A 19,794-nucleotide genomic window follows, 5' to 3' on the forward strand; every position below is an offset into this window, starting at 1 on the left:
TGGGCAGGCTCCACTCTCAGACTCTCACATTCTTACACTCTGAATGGTTCTATGAAACTAAGGCAATGCCTCATCCCACCTAAAGAGACACAGAGTTGCCACTAAATCTGTAAGGCGTTATATTAGCATTCAAAGGGAAGTTGACTGGCCAAAGGAAAACATTTTTAAATGAGTGCAAAAACCTCAGGAAAAAAAGTATAGGAAGCTACCCTGTTTTCAGAGAGCCTTGATATGCCAAGCAGCTGTCTATCAACAGCTTCATTATGTATTTATTTATTTTACATTTGTTAACCGGGAAAGTCCAACTGGATACAAGTCCATTTTCAGTGGAGAAAAGCTCCATGAACAACATTACAGTAAAAGATAAAATAATAAGAGTTGCATTAACGACATACATGTAATTCATTTAGACATAGCTGACAATCTAGACATTTGATTTATACATAGACATAGTTAATTATTCATAATACAGTTTTTTTCTCATGATCAGTCTTGTAGAAATAAAGTTGAATGCACCTGGATCTAATTCTTGCCTCTGTGCTACTAGGTTTTCCTGGAGAATGTAAATAGCTGTGATTAGAAGCCAAAGACATCCTTTTTGGAAGGCACCCATGTAACAATGCCAGTTTGGATGAAGGACAATTATTGAGTCTGTCCTACCTGACAGTCACCAAATGACATTTCCTCTTAATAAAGGAAGAAAACTCTAATTACACCTTTCGAACAAAATCATGATTTACCAACTGGTATTGGAAAGGAAGGGTCCTACAGCTCTACACAGTTCCTGAACTTTAAGTCCTTAGCAGTATTTTCCTAAACTGTTATGACACAAGACACAATCCTTATTTGTTGACAAAATTGAAACAGATTAGCACAATCAGGACTGTTAAGGGGAAGCAAAGTAAAACACTTGGATGATTTGGCAAGTGAATCAGAAGCTGAAACACTGGCCTGGCACTAGACCACAAACAGGGAAGAATATGCCTTCCTTTGTAGACACTTTATAACTCCCATGGATCACAACTATAAAGCTCTTCTACGACACAAAGAATATTACCATGCTGTTAATCTTCAGTCAGGTCATATGCATCCTGACTAAACAGGCCCTCTTTCTGAAAAGAAATAGAATGCAAAAACTACAAAGGACTTTACATCTGTTCTCCAAGAGATGACAGATGGTGCCAAGCCATCTTATACTCATAAAGATCCTTGCAAAGGAATCAGCTGCTGCAGGATATACCACGTTACAATCATATAGACCTATGTGAACAAAAAAAATCAGCTATGAGGTAGAGCTTTTACAGGCTTCCTTTCTGGAGAATAAATCTGGAGAAAATCTCCATCTTTAGAGACATTAGTGACTCATTGAAGTGAGCTATATGGGAAAATGAATTAAATGACTTCAGAACCACAGTAGCCATGGCACGAGTTCCCATGCCAAATCTGACCATTATATGAAAGTCACTTCTGGAGAGAAGAAAGCTAGATGGGTGGTGTTTTGTATCTATGCTATGGCCAGGAAGCAAATTACATCCCCACGATTTTTTAAAAATCAAGATCACCTTCTACAGTTAGCATGCTTCTAGCAAAATAAACAGGAAATATTACAACTGGTTTCAAAAACAGAGGTGGACAAGAATTTTACAGTTGCCTGATCAAGCAAATCACTCCTATGTTTCTTGGAATGGCAATAATACCCCCGCCTGTCCAAGCTATATTTTTCAACCTGCAGTCTTATCAAAGGATAAGTATTGTGCAAGGGATTTGATAGTCAAATTAGAAATTTGTAGAAACTTTCTCTATCTGTGAATCCTTGATTTCAGTAAGCAGAAAGAAGTCGGAATGGCAAGGAAAAGGTCTCCTTCTTAACTATCTGATATGAATCAGATACTCCCCACTCTACTATGGGACATCAGTGATGAAAGAGGACTGAGGAACAGGTGGCCATGATTGTATGGGGTTCCATGCATATGATGGTATTGTTTAGAAAATGTGCACCTTTTGGAAGAATACCACACTTAGTATCAGGTAGAACCTTTCTGGCACCTTCCTAGCTACTTCTGCAAGGTGTTCTCACAGCTGTCTTTATCCAGACTTTATTATGCTGAGAGAAGATTTCTGAAATCTGTCAAAAATGAAAATCTAACTACTGGATTTCAAACAAGCCTGTACAAAGCCATAACATGCAAGGAATCACTAGCTTTGATCAATGGCTCTTCTTAATACTGGATAGCCTGAACCATTTATGAGGCCTCTTGGAAAACAAGGCAGCTAGGTGTGACAACGCATATTGATAAAAGGTTTGTAGACTTCAAAGAAAATCCAGGAATTAAGTTTTTAAGTTTGTACTGCTGACCCCTGCCTCTTGACTGCCTCCAGCCTGCTATTCACAGTCTGGCAACATTCCAATGATCATCTAAGCAATGTTTCTTTCTCTGTCCTAATGTTTTCACTTTTATAAGATGGTGAGTGGTAAGGAAGGACTAGAACTCTGATTTCAACATAATGAAAGAGCCATGCTAAAATAGGCCAAGAAGAGAAGGTTCCTATTTTATTACTTGGGGACGACAAGGGCATTTGTCAGGTATAGAAAGCTATAAGGCTCATACTTTTCTTCCTGAAATGAACGTGGACACATCCTGCAATGATAAAATCCTAATGGGGAGGAACAATGGAGTGTGCCACTGAACATGCCTCAAATGCAAAGGATGATTGTACAAATCAGTGCTGGCTACAGTGTAAATCGGTGGCACGGCAGTAGCGTTGTTACCTCACAGCAAGAGGTTCTCCCGTTCGTGGCTTGGGAGTGCCTTCTGTGTGGAGTCTGTATGTCCTCCCCGCGTTCGAAAGACATGCGTGCGTAAATGGGTGTGCCTTCATTGAAGGTTGGGTGTCGAGCTGGCACCTCGGCGTTTCATAAAAATCTACTGCCAATCATTAGCGGACCAGAGTTCCGCTGTGGTGACCCCTTATCGGGAAAAAGCCGAAGGACAAAAAAACAACTATGAGGGCCACTGGATGCAAGGGGAGGTAGCTATCATTAGCTCACCTCAAAGTAACAGTCGCTGGTTCTCATGTTTCTCCATAACAATGAATGAAACATCCATGGTGATGTTCTGGATAGTGGAAAATCTGATGAAACAGACTAAAAGCAGGGGGCAATGGCACCACATGTATCATTCCCAAGACCTTCAAACTACAAGAGGATGAGACTAGGCTAACAAAACTGCCTGAATGCTGGCTCAACCAGATCTGAGGGTACACTAAGTGGCCTTTAAATGAAGTTCTAATTAAAAAAACCTACAGCTGTAGCTACCACATACACATTACTTTAAAGTAGTTCTTGTTGTAGAACTATTTGGGAGTTGAGACAGCCACCAAGCAGTTCTTAAAATATGCTTCCTTCTCGGAAGAAAATACAGTATTTCCTTAAGTGACATGCGTTGCTAGCAAAGAAACATTTGAATAGATCACTGCTGCAATAGTTCTTACCACTGGGCCTTATTTGCTAGGTGTCATTGACATCTGTCCCAAATTGTAGTGCTCAGGATACTTCCTGCTAGGCATGGCAAATGCCTGACTCCTGTTATGTCAGTACATGCATATTTCTATACTATCAAAGAGTTTTTGTACCCCAAAAAGCAAACTGTAAGCACAGCCAAGGTATACCATATAAGGGTAGCCAGATGGGTTGATAGGTATCATACAACTGCTCAGGGGAGAAGAGAATTACATAAGGAGAGGATGGCTGAAGGGAGTAAATGTAGTACCTCCAGCCACTACCCACTCCTCAGCAGACTCAAGACCTTACCAGAAGGTTAAAGAAAGAAATGAGTGGGTACCTCATCCCAGCCCAAGATGCACATGAAACAGCAGGACAAGCAGATGGGATGGTGGAAGGGAAATAGTATTTCAACAGTGATCTCCTTGAACATTACTATTATAACACACTCCTACACATTTGTACCATTGTCTTTGTTTAAATCACTGCTGCAATAGTCCAGACTACTCAGCCAATTCCCAGAGCAATAAGAAGGTAAACAATGAGAAGGTAAGGAGTTGGTTTGAGAACTATGACTGGAGCACAAGCCTTGTATGACAGCAGTAGCAAAACCTGCCTTAGCCTTGGGGTAAATGTTTATCATGTAATGCTTCAAGAAGGTGTGAACTGATGTCCATATGGCTACTTCTAGAATGGCTTAGTGCTAACTCCCTTTAGGAAAACCACTGTAGTAGCAGTAACCCTGATATTATAAACATTGATTGGGCTTACCAGAGTTTCACCTACAGAAAAGTAGCAAAACTGAATACAGTGAGAGAAAGAGAGAGATCTGGAGATAGTTGGCTTGAAAAAGGTTCACCTTTCTTTTTGGCAAAAAAATGCTCAGCTTTCCTTTCATTTATACCACTATGTAGGCAATATCTAAGTTACTTCTCATACTTCCAGGGTCTGAAGGATTTTCTCATCTGTGTTGAAAGATTTGGGAAAAACACAGGAAGTTGTATGGCCTAGTTCTGTCATTACTGTGAGAAAAAAGAAAGGGTTGGTTATCAGGCTCACCCTGTGTTTAAGGAAAAAAAAAAACAAGAATGTCTCTTTGCATATTAGGGCTCCCAAAACAGTTACTTTCTTAGCTGAGGTGATGATCATGAGCACAGTGGCTTTCCAGGTTAAAAATGTAATAGTGGGTGATACAGTTGGCTTAATAGGTGTTATAATAAGCTTTAGAGGACAAAGACCTTACTATGTCTTGGCAATTCCAATTCTGTACCATAGCTCAAAAAATCATTTCTTTAGTTACACCAATTTGCTCACCCAGTATCTCTGACAGAGTAGTCTACATGGAATCTTTAAAGTCTGCCAACTGATTACACTCCCACAATATATGTTCCCAGTTACCTCTTTCTTCCCCATCACACCTCCAATATTTGCTGTCTATCTGAGGAAAAATTCTTTGGAGTCTACTTGGGGTATAAAATACTTATGTAAACACTTCCAAGCAAAGATCCTAACTCTTCTAGACTTTGTTGCATATATGGGAAACATACAGTACATATGTCTCCCCATTGTTTCATTGTGAATTGCTTATCCAGGTGCAAAAACTCCTTTCAGAAACTGTTTCTCTGGTTGGTGGTTTGCTAAGGATAGATCCCATAGCAGACAAGCTGAAATGGTCAAGTGATGAACTTTAATAGATGTATAAGCCAAACCTGAATAAAAAGCTCACTGAGATACTGCAGGACCATTGTCACCTTTGCTGCTTTTGGTTTTAGCTCCTCTGTCTGGCCCCACAAGGAAAATGTCTTCCATTTTGGATAAGTAGGACCTCCTTGTGGCTAGCTTCCTAGCCTCCTTAATCATTTTTAGTACATGCTTTGAATACTGGCACTTGAATGGCATCAGAATAAAATTTCCAAGTAGTCAGCTCAAGTGTTAACAAGTTGGGGGCGTTATCGAGGCTGACTGAGAAGGTTCTCCAAATTGGGCAGCATCTGAAATTTCCTCCTGGATATTTCCATGCTCAAGAACCAGAGCTGCCTGGACCAAAAGGGTGCTTTCAGTATTTCTTGGATCACCCCAGTTAGCAAGATTATTTTTTTAAACAAGAAACATTTTTATTAAATTATCATTTATGACATAGGCAATCTTACATTTATATAAATGTAAATAAACCATATTGACATAATTTTAGTTGCGGACATTATACGTCACAAAACATATTGACATAATTTTAGTTGCAAACATTATATATCACTTATAATTTATCCAGTCATTGCCAGTTAACCGTTACATAGATCATTCAAATCCTGCCTTCTTTTAAACCTCATTCCTCCTCTGCATGTATTGTTCCCACAATTCCCATTTTTTCTATGTAATTTGCTCCTACCCTTTTCTAAAGATTCCAATTCCAGTTGTTTTATCTCTGTTACTATATTCACTACTTCTAGCACAGTTGGTTTAGACTTTGATTTCCATTTTCTAGTAATTGCTTTTTTGGCAGCCCCCATAATTAGACTCAGCAAGGCCTTACTATGTTTAGGCAATTCCAATTCTTTATCGTAGCTCAAAAAATTTTCTTTGGTTACACCAATTTGCTCACCAAATATCTCTGATAGAGTAGTCTGCAGGGAATCATTAAAGTTTGCCAGCACATTACACTCCCAAAATATGTTTCCAATTATCTCTTTCTTCCCCATCACACATCGAACATTTTCTGTCTACCAGAGGAAAATTTATTTGGAGTCTATTTGGGGTATAAAAATATCTATATAAACACTTCTAAGCAAAGATCCTAAATCTTCTAGACTTTGTTGCATATTTGGGAGACAAACATATTTCCCACCATTGTTTCTTTGTGAATTGCTTATCTAATTTCTCTTTCCAATCCTTTCTAACCACATCTGATTGATTCTTATAGTTATCATGCAATATTTTACATGCTGTACTAATTATTTCTTTTTTAACAGCAGCTTCTATTCTAGATTTTACTAAAACCTCTACCAGTGCTGGTCTTTTGAAGGAAAAGTACACAAAACTGTCTAGTGTATGGGTAAGGCATCCATTGCCCAAGCTTTCTTGCAAGAAATTTTTTAGCAGAATTGTTTCAGATGCATGTTGTTTGAGGCTGCAAACATATGTATTTGAGGTATAGGCAAACTGTGGACTAGTTGCAGGAAGACGTCCCTTGGAACATCCATTTGTATGGGTGTGTATTTGATCTGTTCGGTTGACCTACCACAGTATTGTCCTGAGAGGGTCAGTAGACCGCCTTGAGAGTCATTTGTACTTAATGGCCATATCCAAAGCAGTAATAACTAACCTGCAGGGGGTGTAGGATTTTATTCTCACTTATTTGATGACATATCACAACACTGTAATGTTGTCTATCACTATTTTAGGATGCCCTCTTTCCATGCCTGGTTGAAAGCTGTCAGGCTTTAAGATTCTAAGGGAAGGCTCCACATGCCATGTCTAAGGCATCTGTTGTAGTGGTCCAATAGGGTCTTTCCTGGGAGAATTGGATCCCTAAGTTTAAACTGCTCTGTTGAGCACACCTTTCCAGTTCATTTGCTATACGGGAGAGGACTGTAATCATTTTTTCCAAAGACTGTGTCTGCTGGGTCAATACAGATATCTGATACCAGTGAAGTATTTTTTTATGTGCAGTGTGGCTTGAAGTAACATCAGCATAGTTAACCCAGTGCTTGAAGGTACTCTTTCACTGTGGTTTGTCTCTACCCTGCAAAATGGAAGAAGTCTGATGGTTGTGCATTTTGTTTTGGGGCAAGAATGCTCTCTGTATTCTAGTGTTTATCACAGAGCTTAGAAGGGTCATTGTTTTGGGAAGGCAAGATACTTGATTTCTACTGGCTCAGGGTGACTCCAGTCTGCGAAAAAGGTCTATAGTCATGGCTTGGGCTCAGCTCACTTTCTCCTCCTGTGAGTGTGCCTGAATGACATATACAGGAATGAGAAGATATAGATATGCTTGGTTCTGTAAAATGCAATCACTGGACTCAGGCATTTTGTAAAGACATTGGATGCAGTGGTTAAACCAAACAAAAAAGTAAACTGAGAGTGACAACCCTCTAAAAGAAATACAATACAAGGTATTTCCAGTGATCCTGGTGAATGGGAACATGGAGATAGGGTGCAGGGTCTTGAATTTAGGTACCTTCAAGAATATATTTAATTTGGTCAGGTCAAGGATGAGAATCCACATACCCTCTTTTGTGAGTACTAGAAAGCATGGAGTAAAACTCTCTGTTTTGCTCATGGAGAAAAAACATTTCTAGGACTTCCTTTTCTGAAAGATCCAAAAGAAATGGATCAGGAGTTCTTGGTCTTGTAAAACTGAAGGGGATCCATGCCAGCTCTAGTGTTCTTACCAACTGCCACCTGGGGATCCAGCAGTTATAGCAGAGATGTTTTTACATACAGCAATTTATTCATGGTAAGCAGTGTTGGGATATTTAAGATGAAATTATGAAAGACTACCTTTAAAGGCTAACTTTTTCACAATTAACCAAAGAACAATAGTATATACCCATTTGTCTTTTGTTATGTACTCCAAGACTGGAAGGCATAAAGAGATTCTGCCACTGGAGATGGGGAGGGCTGGATTGGGGTTGTAGGGAGTGCAGATGGAAATTTCCCATGTAGCCATGGCTGCTCAATGCCAGAGGGTTGGGCCTGAAGACACCTAGGTTTTATTATTCCATCTGATTGACATATTGTCTTAAAATGGCCCCTCTGACTTTTGATTTATTTACCCTTTCCTTGCCTGCAATAAAAAGGGCCTGGCCTGTAAAGGTAATTCTTGTCAGAGTATGACATAGGGGGATAAAAAATGTGTTTCACTTCATACATTGCATCACTTTACCCCTCCTTCTATTTTAAACATTCTGTTGGTTTCCTAAAGGGTAGGTTCTTGTGAAGAAAGGCATTACATTCTCTGGCAGGTTCTCTACTCTCAGCTAGGCAAGTCTCCTAATCACTGAGCCCATTGCTTCTGCCCTGGATGCTACAGCCACAGCATCATATCTGCACTTGACAGAGTGTTTCTAGCACATGACTAGCTGTCTGGGTGAGCTCTAACACTTTTTCCCTCAGGTCAACATCAGATACCCCCCCCCCCACACACACACACACACACACACATACTATTTTCTCTTCTAGGTGGTCTAAGATAGCTAAATGAATCTTGGTCAAGTATACATGGCAGTTGATAGCAATGAAAACCAGAGTTGCAGACATGCATATTTTCTTTCATAAGATATCCACAGTCCTACTCACTGTCACTGGAAAGACTGTTAGGAGCAGGACTCAGTTTGTACCCTTTTACCTAGATTTATAAACACTACTGCTGTATATACTACTGGGCATCTGAATAATAATTTGTGAGACTCTTGCTCTTGTGCAGAACCTGTCAGTTTTCTTAGGGGCAAGGGTTGTGATTCTGATTTGAGAGGCTACCAAAAAACATTGTCCAGAGCATACCTCTCAACTGTGCAGATTTTCACAGAATGTCCAGATTTTGCCTCATATTTTTGGCTTGTTCCTCATAAAAGTTGTGGTTTTCTGGCAAGTCATTAAAGACTGAAGTAACTAAATAATATAAAAATCCAAAAAGTAAAGTTCAAGAAACTGACCTCCAAAGCTGCAGTTCAACCGTTTATTAAAAGATAAGCTCTTTTGTGTTAAAACACTTCATCAGATCATAAAAGAGATGAACCCAACATCCTTAAATACACATCCTAACTAGTAATGAACCAATATGAGTAGTCAATCAATTAAAAAACAATCAACCAATAATTAAGTCTCAATAGCAACCTTGAATACATTAGTGAGCCAGCTACTGAATTTGAAAGAAAGGTTTCAAAGAAACACTATCATTTATACCATAACACTTATCTGCTTGTAGGGTTACGATCCATTTTAACTCTTCATTTTCAATCCTATTAAGGAGGCTGCTTCCTCTAATATTCTCACTAATAAAACACAATACCATAAATTCAGGGGAATGCCCTTCAGCTTGCTTAACATGTTTGTTTAGAGCATTGGTGGTTATATTTCTCCTTATATCACTCAAATGATCAAGCACCCTATCCTTAAGTCTCCAACTGGTCATACCTACATAAAAACAGGGGCATTTTTTTAGTCACTAAATACACTAAACTATAATTTGTACAATATGCATAAAAATTAAAACTATATCTAACCCCTGTAGTATGCTGATCAAAAAAATTCTTCCCAGAAATATAAGCACAAGATTTACAGGACCTACAAGGATGGGTCCTTATCCTATCCGATAACATTAGATGGTCTCCTCTTTCTAGCATAACATAATCTACGCTTTAAAGATAGAATATTCTTAAATGCCAAAGATGGGGTCTGTCCAACCACATTTCTGATTTTTTTCATCCACCAACAAAATAGGCCAGTTCTACTTAACTATTTCACATACAAAGCCAATATTACTCAGATAAGTTAAGGACAACCTAATCTTCCATCTGGTTGCTTCATAGGTTTATCACTAGAGCCTTCATCTTCTGAAAAAAAGGGTTTACCAGTGCTCTGTCTCATCCCTTTCACTTGAGTGGATACATCCAAAACTTCTTCCTTCCTATAGCCTCTCTCTAAAAAAAGCCTTAAGTATATCAAAAGCTCTATCCATCTCTAAAGAATCCATATGAAGTCTGGACATTCTTAAAAACTGACTTTTCATCGAATTCTTAAAAACATAACTAGGACGCATGCTGGAGTGATGTAGCTTCCTATTCTTCCAGCATGGCTTCTTGTACACTTTTGTGTCAAAGTTGCCAAATGAGTCCTTAGAAATGGTCACATCTAAAAATTCAATATGACTACTAGAAACATTTGCGGTAAAGATTTAATTTAGAGGCATGCTTGCACCATAAATTGATTCCGAGGGGCTTGAGGGTATTTTGCATACCTACCTGTGGTGACTTGTACCCAGAACTGTTGAAGCACTGGCAAGCCTTTAACCTAGAGCTGGGCTTTAATTATATACACATTTTATTAGAATTTTTTAAGCCGAATGAAACTAAGTTGGCTACAGAAGTGGATTCAGACTTTAATGTGCTAAAACGGACTTATGTAAAAGATGCATGTCTGATAGAAATGGATTGTCTGCTTAATAATTAACCAGACTTTGATGTTAGAATGCAGCAGCAGAAAAAAACGGAAGCTGCTGAGAGACTATAATGATTTTTGTAATGAGCATGTTTTTATTTGGCCACATAGGGATGTTGTATCAGAGAACACACCACCTCATTAGTACAGAATTCTAATACAACTGCTGAGATTGTATGTAAGGATACTGATTGTTTGGTTAATGACTCTGCTGCACCAGGTGTTTTTATTAATATTGATAATAATACACTTAGGGCAACTGAAGAGCCTAATGAGATTAAAGAACAGAAGAGTGGTCTGGGTGCCAAGACCTAAAGAATCGGAGATAACAGCCCCTTTAAACTCTGATTCTATAAAAAACAGCTTACTTCTGGTTCTTCTGGCTCCATTGAAGTGGTAGAGGAGAAACAGAGCAGTCAATAGTCGGTGAGCAGAGGGAGACTGAAAAAATGATCATCCGTAGAAAGTGACTGGACTTCTGTACAAGGCAAGAAGAAGGGAAGGCTTTGAATTCCCTTGTTTTTAATATTTCTTCATTGACTGTAACTGAACAACAGTTTAGCCTCTTAAATAAGGTCTTATTGTTTATTCCCTCTTCTTCTTCTTTTATTCCCTCTTAAAAATTTAAATTTCGGAATGTCATTCTTGAATTACGCTATTTTGCAAGGAATGTGATGTTGAAATTGTTGTTTCAGAATGACTGTAATGAGAGTAGTAAATTTAAGAAACCAAGCCTGATAAACCCTCCTTTGCATCCTTTATTGGATGCGTTTTTGAAGGTTTGTGAAAATGATCTATCTAGGATTGTCTTTCAGAAAGGTAAAAAAAACTAAATGCTTTTGTAATCTGAATACTGGTGAGCATCTAGCTTTACAGCAACTTAGTAGTAATGATCAGATTTGTATTTGTCCCGCTGATAAGCGTGGTGCAATTGTTATTATGGATGCTTTATTTTATAATGAAGCTATGTTTAAGCATCTTTCTGATACTGATGTGTATCACAATTTGAGCTTGTTAGAACTGAGAAAGTTGACTACTGAATTACAGAATGAAATTATATGATTTATTAATGATGGGAATGTTAAGTTATGAGTTATACTCATATTTTAATGTGGATGAACCAACCATTCCAGCGATGCATGGCTGCCCAAAGATACATAAACACACCACTGTACCACCTGTGAGAAAAATTGTTGTGGGCCAGGGCTGGATAACAGAGCCTCTTTCGATTTATGTTGAAGACAAATTAAAAGTAGCTCTAGCTAAGGCTCCCACAGTACTAAGGGATACAGAGGATTTTTTGGTTAGTTTATATAGTTTTGTTAGCTCTTACTCTAATACTGTTAATCTGATTTTGGTTACGCTTGACATCCACACTTAATTCATAGTTATACCAATTGAGTATGGCCTTCAAGCAGTAAGGTGTTTCCTGACATTAAACACTGATTATTTTGTATCCCAAGTAAATATCATTTGTTCATTGTTAACCTTGGTTTTGGATTTTACTATTTTTATTTTAATGATATCTTCTTTCTGCAGAAATTGGGTGTAGCTATAGGTACACCATGTGCCAATAGCTATGCCAGTCTAACTATGGCTTTTTGGGAGGATGAGCATGTCCTAAAGCATGAGTTATACTGTATAAGCAACACGTCTACTATAAGAGATTTGTGGATGATGTGTTTCTTTTATGGAATGGTGATTTAGAGCAGTTACCTGGTTTTCTTGATTATATTAATAATAGTACGAGTTTTTTTTTAATTTACAGCAAATTTTTCTAGTAATAATATTGAATTTTTAGATGTGACCATTTCTAAGGACTCATTTGGCAACTTTGACACGAATGTGTACAAGAAGCCATCCTGGAAGAATAGGAAGCTACATCATTCCAGCATGCATCCTAGTTATGTTTTTAAGAATTCAATGAAAAGTCAGTTTTTAATAATGTCCAGAGTTCATACGTATTCTTTAGAGATGGACAGAGCTTTTGATATACTTGTTAAGGATTTTTTTAGAGAGAGGCTATAGGAAGGAAGAAGTTTTGGATGTATCCACTCAAGTGAAAGGGATGAGACAGAGCACTGGTAAACCCTTTTTTCTGAAGATGGAGGTTCTAATGATAAACCTGTGAAGCAACCAGATGGAAAAATTAGGTTGTCCTTAACTTATTTGAGTAATATTAGTTTGTATGTGAAATAGTTAAGTGTAACTAGCCTATTTTGTTGGTGGATGAAAAAATCAGAAATGTGGTTGGGCAGACCCTGTCTTTTGCATTTAAGAATGCTCTGTCTTTAAAGCATAGATTATGTTAGGCTAGAAAGAGAAGACCACCTATATTATTAGATAGGATAGTGACCCATCCTTGTTGACCCTGTAAAGCTTGTGCTTATATTTCTGGGGGGAACTTTTTTGATCACCCTACTACAGGGGTTAGATATCATTTTAATTTTTATGCATATTGTACAATTTCTAGTTTAGTGTATTTAAAGACTTGTAAAAAAATGCCACTGTTTTTATGTAGGTAGGGCATTCCCCTGAATTTATGGTGTTGTGTTTTATTAGTGAGAATATTAGAGGAAGCAGCCTCCTTAATAGAATTGAAAATGAACAGTTAAAATGGAATGTAACTCTACAAGCAGATAAGGGTTATGGTATAAATTATAGCGTTTCTTGGAATCCTTTCTTACAAATTCAGTAGCTGTTTCACTAATGTGTTCAAGGCTGCCATTGAGACTTAATTATTGGTTGATTGTTTTTTAATTGATTGACTGCTCTTATTGGTTCATTACTAGTTAGGATGTGTATTTAAGGATGTGGGGTTCATCTCTTTTATGATCTGATGAAGTGTTTTAACACAAAAGAGCTTAACTTTTAATAAACGGTTAAACTGCAACTTTGGTGGTTGGTTTCTTCACTTTTTGGATTTTTACATTTTTCTTTATAGAGTACCCTGACTGTGTTGGTGGTGCATAATCTATATAGTAACTAAATGATATTAAATAATGACAGACATTTGAGTTTCAGACTTCAAACACTTCAGAAAATACATAATTCAAAATCTGTTATTTTATCAACTTTGTATGTTTATAGCAGCAATATTTAAACTCTGTCCTTATTTCTGGGCCTTTATCCCCCTTTATTTTTGTCTTTGTCCACAATTTCTTACACTCAGGTTGAGAGGTATGGTCTAGAGTTCCCAGTAGTGAAGGAATAGCTACTGAGTAGATGGCCTCCAGACCCAGTAGGTTGGTCTGCTTTTTTTCTAGTAAAAAGGCCTTTCTGTCTTCCCATTTGTAGAAGTCTTTCCTTCTGGTGAGAGTTGCTTCAAAGGCAATCAAAGAAGGGGAATCTGAGGAGATGTTGTCCTTAGCATTAATATGAAATCTAACTGGGGAAGGCATCCAAGAAGCATAACCTAATACTTCCCTACAGTTTCCTGGGAAACTTTTCTAGAGGGGAGAGTGCTGCATTTTCTTTTTGAGAATCCTGACACTAAAGGTTCATGGTTGACCAGCCTGCAAGACCTTCACCATACCTTGAGCTAGGGACAACCATTATTCTGGAAGAATCTGGGTCACAGGGTAAGACTTATTAACTACCTGTAAGCTAAGCCTCTGTCTGGTGGCAGAAAACAGGCAGACATGTTTAGCTTTGTAGGTCTTTTCAGTAGGATGGCTTTCCTGGAACTCCTGTCATCAGTGCTGGAAGGACACATTTCCACCCTGAAGCCTTTGATTTCCTCCCTAAGTAGTATCTTGGGGATCCTGATATTCCCTGTGAAAATTATTACCCAGGCTTCTTCTGGAAATGCCTAAGGTCGGGGTGTGCATAAAGGAACCCTGCTACATATCAGTTCAAATGGACATGCTGGGTTCTGCATGCATGGTGGCTTTCAAAGGTGAATCACCAGCAGTCTGAGGAGTAATAGTTGTCTTGTTTGGGGCTGCAAAAGCACCTCACCAGAACTGGCACCCTTAAACAACCTGGGGCACTGGACAACAAAGTTGTATATGTTGTGTTTTTCTTCTCCATTTGTTTTGTTTTCAGTGCAAGGTTGAAGAATGAAGTGGTCCCTGTGGATGCCATGGTGGAACAAGCTAAGGCTTCATACCTCTTCCATTCATGGTAGTCATGCGGTAGTCATGCAGAATCTGTAACTTGCTCTAAGGGTCTAAGGGGCAGATATAATAGTGCTGGATGTTGCAGTCCAAGCCCAACAAAAAACACAGTGCATTTGGGAATCTTTTTGTGGGATTTGTCTTCCATGGCCACATCCATCCCTTTTGAGTCCACACATAAAACTATCTAGTAATCAATAAACAAAAGCCAAAATCTAGTGAGATAAAATTAAAAAAAAAAAAGATTTTCCAACAGGATACTTGTCTCCTGAGCTTTTTAGCTGGCTGACTAAGAACTTTTATGGATATACACTTTTCTTGATGCAAAGCATCTGGAATGAACTGCACCAAAAACATTTTGAGATGGCTTAGGTGGACACCCACTTTATACTGTATGCACAAATGTACTAGCAGCTGTGCATACATCATGCCAAGTGGGAAAAGTGACAGATCACACTACTTTGTGCCAGGGATGATCTGCACCTGTCCCCTCTAGGCTTTGAATATTGTCTACAATGTTATCCAACCACATAGTTCCTTTTTTAGGTACTGACAACTTGTTAAACTTCTGACATAGCAAAACCAACTCAAGAAAATACAAACGTAGAGTAAAAAAGGCAGTAACCAGCACACTGGAACAGCTCCAACTTTTTATTAAAACAAATAAAACAATGAGACAAACTGTGATATGCGCTTTTGGGACTAAGCCCTTCTTCAGATAATTTACTAGTGAAGCACCACCCCTTTAAATAAAACATAGCATCCAATCACATTCAGTAATTTACCCTCCTATTTTTCAAGACTGCCTTTAAAGGTATAACATCATTCAGTCCAGGGGGATTGTTCACTCCCAGTTCTATTATCCACTTAGTCTCTTGGAGCTCAGTATCATTAACAAAGTCCCCTCCTCTAACCTTCTTTTTTATACATTGAATAGCCATAGATCTGAATGTATGACCTTCAGACTGTGAAACATCGATATAATGCATTGTGTTCATTCTTTAATCTAATAGAGGACAGATGATTCAAGATTCTACTTTTTGAGCATACAATTCATCTTACCTACATAAAAACACGTACATCGTTCACAGGTAGCTAAGTATATCACATTCATAGTCCTACAGTCTGCAGAGAAATCAAATTTATAAACATTCCTTGTTACAGGGTGTATAAAAGTACTTGTCTGATCAATATGTGCACAAGCCTTACACATCCTACATATCTTGGTACCAACATGTCTGGATATGGCATGTCGCTCTTTCCTACCTTCATGACATAACAAGTCTTTTGGGCTCTTATTTCACCTAAAGCCAAACAACGGTACCTCACCTACCACCCCTTCAGTCTGTCATCTGCTAGCAGGATCTTCCAGTTCTGCCTAACTATATTACAGATACCGCCTACATTATTACTGTAGGTCAACAACATCCTTACCCATCAGTATTCCCTTTCTTTTCTTGACTCTTTATTAAATTATGTGAAAACCAGGGCTGTGTACCTTGCTTCCTACATTTCTTACTCTCTTCAATTACATCACTAACCCTACTCTTATGGTATCCCCTATCACTAAGATTACACTCAAGTTGAACAATTTCTTGTTCAAACACGGTATCTTCTGTGCAGAGCCTGGAGATCCTGCCCACCTGACCACTAATAATGGCAACCCCTTTTGTTTGATGGTAGAGCACATCCTGACAAGAAAAATATTAGTGTTAACAATTCAGCTATCAGCCATCTCATTGTATCATCAAATATTTCTAAATCATTCAATAAATGTGTAACGGCATTAACTTCATAGGTATTGCTAAGGATGGTGAACAAGTTCTTAACATCCAACGTGACCATGATATAATCTGGATCACTACCATGAGTAATGCATTCATACAAAGTTGTCAAAAAATGCCCTGTGTCTTTTAAAATATTAGGAAATCACTCTAAAACAGGTCTCAAGGTACATTCAGCCCAGATGGAAACATTCTTGGTAATCCAACCCCTCCCCGAGACAATGGTTCTCAGTGGAGGGTCATACAAATCCTTATGTACCTTAGGTAAGGCCTTGAACAGTGGAATCACAGGATGTTCTCTCCACAAAAAGTTAAACAGATCTTCATCCAATAATTCTAAGCATTTCAATTCTTTAAATCTACATCTGATCTTATCCACCAAGTTGTTAACCATAATCAGAGAAACTTGTATAAAGGTGGAATCATCCTGCATCAACTGTGAAAGTCTATCCTGATAGAAAACTTTGTCCATAACAATGACTGCTCCCCCCCCCCCCTTATCAGCTGCTTTTCTAACTATATGTGTATTACTCATAAGGGAATTTAAGGCCTGTTTCTGTGCACTAGTCAGATTGTAAAACTTTCTATTGCGCCTATCAACCAAATAATTTATAATGTCCCTCCTACAAATCTTTATGAAGATATTAGCAGAGCTGAAGGGAGGAGCAAAGGTACTTGGTTGTCTCAAGGGCCTCTAACAAAAACAGTAATAATGTAGGCGGTATCTGTAATATAGTTAGGCAGAACTGGAAGATCCTGCTATCGGATGACAGATTGAAGGGTGGGGGGTGGTAGGTGAGGTACCATCATTTGGCTTTAGGTGAAATAAGATCCAAAAGACTTGTTATGTCATGAAGGTAGGAAAGAGCAACATGCCATATCCAGACATGTTGGTACCAAGATATCTAGGATGTGTAAGGCATGTGCACAGATTGATCAGACAAGTACTTTTATACACCCTGTAACAAGGAATGTTTATAAATTTGATTTGTATGCAGACTGTAGGACTATGAATGTAATATACTTAACTACCTGCCAACAATGTACGTGTTTTTATGTAGGTAAGATGAATTGTATGCTCAAATGTAGAATCTTGAATCATCTGTCCTCTGTTAGATTAAAGAATGAACACAATGCATTATATCGACATTTCACAGTCTGAAGGTCATACATTCAGATCTATGGCTATTCAATGTATAAAAAAGAAGGTTAGAGGAGGGGACTTCGTTAATGATACTGAGCTCCAGGAGACTAAGTGGATAATAGAACTGGGAGCAAACAAGCCCCCTGGGCTGAATGATGTTATACCTTTAAAGGCAGTCTTGAAAAATAGGAGGGTAAATTACTGAATGTGATTGGATGCTATGTTTTATTTAAGAGGGTGGTGCTTCACTAGTAAATTATCTGAAGAAGGGCTTAGTCCCAAAAGCACTCATCACAGTTTGTCTCATTGTTTTATTTGTTTTAATAAAAAGTTGGAGCTGTTCCACTGTGGTGGTTACTGCCTTTTTTTTACTCTACATTTGGAATTTTGGGCAAGACAACTTTTGGTGGAGTCTCTTTACTTGTTCTCTGCAAGAAAATACAAAGGTGATACTTCTCAATGTCAGGAGTCTAAACAAGAAACTCTATTCCCTACAAGCTCTCCTTGCCTGTGAAGTTACTGAGAGTGTTTAAAACCTTGGAGAGCACCCCAGTCATGCAGGACTATAATGCCTTCAAAACATTTAGACCAGATACTGCACAGGGAGGGACACAAGGTGTCCCAATTAATTTCAAAGACAAACACACCTCAAGGCTGGTCAAACAGTATGATGTGCTTGAGCTTCTCCATGTCCAAATTACCATAAGCAGTCCCACACTACATTCTGGCAAGCTATAGGTTCCTCTCTATGACCCAGAAAACCCAAATCTCATACTTAAATGTATTGGAGACACTTCCCATTCAACCCAATGCCATATTCATTGGTGACTTTAACTACTGCACTATAAAATGGGTATCATACATGACCCCCAACATGCAGGCCCAGAGAGTTTTAGACTTTGTAACACAAACACCCTAAACCAGCTAGTCTATATGCCCATTAGGGGTGCTAACATGCTGGACCTGGTCCTCAGAAGCATGGGAGATTATAGGCTTATGCTCCCACCCCCACCCCCAATATAATGAGTGTAATGTCCTCACTGGTTAGATCAGACCATAAAGCTGACTCCTAAATAAAAATCAAACCTGGGACCTCCAAATAACCATGGCACTTTTAGGAATTATTCTAAGGCAAACTTCCTACTATTAAATGACACCCTAGCAAAATGTAAACCCTTCCCCAAACTCTGAGAACACTGCTGCCCATGCAAAACCATGCATGATAACCCTGTACAATCATGATAATGATTGCATAGATGCATCTGTACCTACCCAGAAAAAGTGCAGGAAAAAACTAAAAAAACAAGCCTCCCTGGTGGAATCCCAGCATCAATGGGTTGTACAACAAAAGAAAGAAAATCATTGCAAAAATCAGGATGCGCAATGCCCAAGTAAGGCAAGAACTCCTTCATCAATCTAAACAAGCAACTCAGGAGGCTAACAAAGTATACCAAATCCAAATTTAAGGTACAAATAGTCTTCCAGATCAAGGACAACCACAAGGAATTCTTCAGCTATGTCCACAACCTCAAAGGCAATACACCACAACTTGTTAAACTAATTGTAAATGGAGTCACTTATATTCAGCTGGAAGACATAGCAAATCTACTTGCCAACAAATTTAGCTACAATTTTACCCCCTTACTCTTCAGGAAATACCCTCAATCATAACTCCCCAACTATTACTAGGGAACACATTCTCAATTCACTCTCCAAGGCCAAAAATACTGCATTGATGGGCCTCGATAATATCTCAGGATGGCTTCTTAATAACATGAAACACAATCTGTCTAGATCACTAGAATCACTATTTAATTGTAGTCTCTAGACAGGCTTTGTGTCAAGTAAATGGAAGACTGCAACCGTCAACCCTCTGCACAAGGGCAGGCCAGTAACTACAGACCCATAAAAGTCTGAGTAGTCTCATATGCAAAGCAATGGAAAAAGTATGAATGGAAATGATAAACAATGACATAGGAAAACTTCAGACATGGATATGACCCAATATGATTTCATCATAGGCAGGTCATGCCCACTCATCCTGGTGGACTTCTTTGAGAAGATGACCAAAACATTAGATGAGGGCAAAAT

This window comes from Protopterus annectens, chromosome 2.part2 (assembly GCF_019279795.1).
Source record: "Protopterus annectens isolate FY-2018-M chromosome 2.part2, PAN1.0, whole genome shotgun sequence".
NCBI classification, from domain to species: Eukaryota; Metazoa; Chordata; order Ceratodontiformes; family Protopteridae; genus Protopterus; species Protopterus annectens.